We start from the raw sequence: 4,504 nt of genomic DNA on the forward strand, positions 1-4,504 counted from the left end.
AGATGTCCGTGCATTGCACGGAACATCAAGATGCATTTTTTATATAAAACACTTGTTATGATTGATCTATGCGGGAGTAATCCCATGTGTAAAAACTAATGATATCTCGAGAAAGAGGAGATAAGGTGAAGAGGAGTGGGGCATGGTGGTGATTGATGATCGGACTGAGTGGAGGCATGAGGATGAACGACGCCAGCAGCAGCCACTAGGCCAGTTTGTTCCAGAGGCTTCCATTTTAATTGCTCAACAATGAAATTGTTGAAGACAGGGATGAACAATGAAAAAATCTTGTCTCTGCAAATGTAGAGAAAGGTGCGAATATCTTTTAATTTATGACCTGTTCGGAGCCCTCCTCTCCACTACTCCGCTCCGGAAGCGGGCGGAGCAGCGCCGAACGGTACAACTCCGCAAAGTCGAAAGAGCGGAGCGGTTCGCAATTGAATCTCAGGGAGTCGCTGAAACCGAGCTCCCCACCACGACTCCTTCACTTTTCCCCCTCCCCAACATGCCGGTTCGATCCAATCTGATCGCATCCTAGGACCTCCCCCGACCATGGAACCCTAGCGCTGCGCCGCCGCCGCCGCCATAGTTCCCCGACCACCCCTGCAACCCCACCATCTCCTCGCCCCTCCTCATCCCCGACCAAATTCTCACCCCTGCAACCTCGCCATCTCCTCGCCCCCTCCTCATCCAAGGCAGCTTTCTACTCGGTAATAACTTTGGGGGCATACAGGTTGTGTGGACCTCTGGCGACTGAGATCACCAGGGCCTCGTCCTCGTCGCCGGGAGCTCGGATTCATCGTCAGCAAGGCCTGCATCCACGCCTACATCACATCTAGCAAGGTGAGATCCATATCCCCTCTTCACCCTTGTTCCTCTACATGTTCTTGATTCATAATCTTGATTAGTTCTACATGTTCTTGCTTCCTGGTTCTTGATTCCAGTAAGTATTAGTACTACATGTCTATAATTCCAGCAAGGATTATGTGAGGAAATTCAGCCGAAGGGGATGGATTACGGGAGTTGGTAGAGAAAGGGGACGGGTGACAGAGTGCATAGAGACAAATATAGTTTCTTCAAAGATAACAAATACACACTACAGGATTATCATGGATGATGTAAACATATATGTATTGCCTCTATTTCTTTTATTCGCCTTGACATGGAGGGAGTTAACTAGCTAGCTCGTTGATCCTCATTAGTGATGAGAAAAGGTGCTTTTCTGTCTGTGCTATTGTGTGCGAAACAGTTCAGTCATTGCCGAGAACAGATGCAAATGTTTAATATATAGCCTACCTTGAGTTTATTGATGCTGCAGCTAGTAAATTACTCCTGTTTGATTATGTACATGATCTTATCTGTGAAATCTATATATGGCTTACTATTTATTTACTAAACAATATCTGATGCACATTATGTATTCCACAAAAAAATCCTAAGCATATGCCCTATGTATATTTTTATGCTTAAATTGGTGTTCGTATAGTCAGTTTATTTTTCTTTTCTGTATTTGTCAAAAAGCTTAGTGATGTGCACAGCTCCAGTACATGTCACTGTATATGTTTTTCTCAGTAAATGCAAGACATCATATTTAACACTAGCCCCCTATACACCGTAAGTATGCCATGATGGGCATGTGAATTGCCCAGTCCTGTTGGCTGCTTACTACCCAGGCGTTCTCAACATATATTTATAAGAATTTTGTTTGCATGACTAGTACATATGGGGCTGACACTTCCAGTGAGTTGTAATCTAGACACTTGTACTTACAAGGATTTTGTTTGCATGAGTAGTGATTTGTAACAGTGAGTTCTCAATTTATGACCAATAATTGCCTCTGTTTCTTTTATTTGCCTTGACATGGAGGGAGTGAAGTAGCTAGTGAACCCCTTCTCTGCCTATAACTTGTAAATATTACTTTTCTTTTAGCGAGAGAATGTGATATGATATCTGCTCGATGCCCATAAACTCTATCGTTGCTCTGTTTTTTTATAATTGTCTGTTCGAGGAGTTCCCCGTTCGGCCGAGCTGTGTGTACCCAGTTGAGTCAACATTACTTGCCTTTGAAATCTGTTAGTATTGAGATTTGCTTAAAACAATATTATTTATTTTGGGATTTTCTTAAGACATTATTATTTGTTTGTATTACAGTAGCTTTGCTGATTCTTTTTCAACTAGGAGCATGATTGATGATTGTTCATGCATATGTGTTCAATTGTGATGCTTGCAATTAATGTGTAGTTTTCCTGAAGATTGTCTGTCGATTGGAGTGACGATAACACTACGATCTTGACCGAGCTCTTTGTCCAGCAAGTGCATGACACTTGACCCAAAATGCTTACGAGGAAGTTGCAAAGGATTTCAAAATCAGAACAGGTCTGGAGTACACCAGGCTCCAGTTGAAGAACAAGTGGGATAAGTTGAAGACTGGTTACAGCAATTTCAGAAAGCTCAAGTTGAAGGAGACCGGTGGTGGTTGGGACTATCAGAGAAACACCATCAAGCAAGATGCTGAATGGTGGAAGAAAGCAAAGATAGTGAGTCATGACTTTTCCTATTTGTTCTTATCATATAAGCAATTGTTCTGTGAGTAGTGATGCTAATTAATCTTTGTTTTGTTGTATTTCAGGACATTCCTGGCTGTGGCAAGTTCCAAAAGCGTGGACTACAAAATGAGAATAACTTATCTATCATGTTTGGTGACATCACGAGTGATGGTACAGATCACTGGAATCCATGTGCCTGATTTTCAACGAGGTGTGGCGCCAAGAACACCTAAGGAGAAATTTAACAAGATACACTCATCCAAGCTTAATGTGATCGAGAGAGCGTTTGGCGTGTGGAAAATGAAGTGGCAGATTCTACTAAAGATGCCCAATTATTCGGTTGAAACTCAGAAGATGATAGTGGCTGCAACTATGACCCTTCACAACTATGTTCGATATCATGATAAGGGCGATCTTCACTTTCTTCAAGTCGACAGAGATCCCAGCTATGTCCCAACTATCCCTTCAAGGTATCAACGGTACGCCATCCCTCCAAATGCATCAGACGCGTCAACCTCAGAGGCTAGCGATAAAGACATGGACCGGTTTTGTAATAGACTAGCAACTGATATTGCTCTTGGTTGGTGACTTTCACTTCTGCTATAAATGTGAGTACACTCTAGTTTCTACCCCATGCATGTGTTTTTATTTGTTACAATTCTATAGTTTTTACCTTGCTTGATAAATTTATGCTTTATCATAGATGACTGGTCGTAAAGTTAAACATGTGAATGTTGTCTCCAAACATGTGAATGCCATCTCCAAACAAGTAGAAGATGTTCACTGCCTTTGTTATTCACTGATATATTAGCCATAATATTACTTGTCATTTATTTCCTTGTGGCAAGATGTATAAGTCTAGAATCCGGAAGATGATGTTAGCTAGTTCAGTGACTATATCATTCTGCTTCTGTCACATATCTTATGTGTTTTTGTACCTATTAATAAATTTTTAATTTTGCAGCTGAAATTATTTGAAGTAGAGTATAAATGTTTTTGGTTCTATTCAAGCCATCACCAGCTGCCACAATAGGAAAGAAGCAAGCGAAACAACTAGAAGCGCTCAGTTTGCCGCACCCAACAATTCTTATTTACGGGAAAGCCAACCAAAATATTCAATTCAGACTTCGTAGAGCCGGTGCTACTGCTGTGCATAAAGATTTTCATGTTTTGAAAATTGTTTCTCCAGGAGGTTCACTAGAACTAGATTGATGTCTACAAAATATGTGTATTTATGTGGCTTTTGTTCGTGTTTGTCATCTGAAAATCCTATTTGTTTATGTTGATAAAATCATGTAATTTCAGCAAACTCATGCTGAAGTGTTCTTGTGCGATAAATTCCATTATGTGTGAAATTTTGCACAATGAAATTATGTGTGAAATTTCTGCATTATTTGCAGTGAACTCAGCAGTTTAGTGCAATTTTGTGCATCCTTGGCACAAGTCAACACGTGCTTGTACTGATCAGTGTTGTCAAACCAGATCGATGTGTGGTGGGAGCCAGTAAGCTTGTACTGATCAGTGTTGTCAAACCAGATCGATGTGTGGTGGGAGCCAGTAATCCAGAGTACGGAGTGGAGTTGGTTGCAGAACAAGTTGCCTGCTCCTGATTTGTCATGAGGAGCCAACTATCTAGGAGCGGGGAGTGGAGCTGCGAATTTGATGGAGTGGAGTGGTTCCGAACATGCTCTTAATTTTCATCCGCCAGATATAGATCGGACGGTCTATATTGCAAGATGGCATGCGTACCATCATCATCAACTCGGTTTTTATATGAGAGAAGAAATGTAAGTATGGAGATACAAACGTATTACTGATACTTGTTTCCGTAAACTAGGATCTACATTCTATTCAACGGCTCAACATGTGGGGCCTCAACACAATGACTTCTTGACTGTGTAAAACAAATGTTTTCCCGTCGCCGATAAGGAGGGGGTGAAGGCGGCGCGCTTTCGGCT

The 4,504-nt window shown here is 41.6% G+C and overlaps 1 long non-coding RNA gene across 1 annotated transcript; it reads left to right on the forward strand.

The window, feature by feature from the left end:
* The first annotated feature begins 409 nt into the window (after nucleotides 1–409).
* LOC125513693 (uncharacterized) lies at nucleotides 410–2,998 on the forward strand. Its single transcript, XR_007286094.2, has 3 exons — nucleotides 410–843; nucleotides 2,242–2,537; nucleotides 2,630–2,998. It is a non-coding gene; the product is annotated as an uncharacterized LOC125513693 (long non-coding RNA).
* Nucleotides 2,999–4,504: the final 1,506 nt, after the last annotated feature.

Source organism: Triticum urartu, chromosome 6A (assembly GCF_056163025.1).
Source record: "Triticum urartu cultivar PI428250 chromosome 6A, HENAU_Tu73, whole genome shotgun sequence".
Lineage (NCBI taxonomy): Eukaryota > Viridiplantae > Streptophyta > Magnoliopsida > Poales > Poaceae > Triticum > Triticum urartu.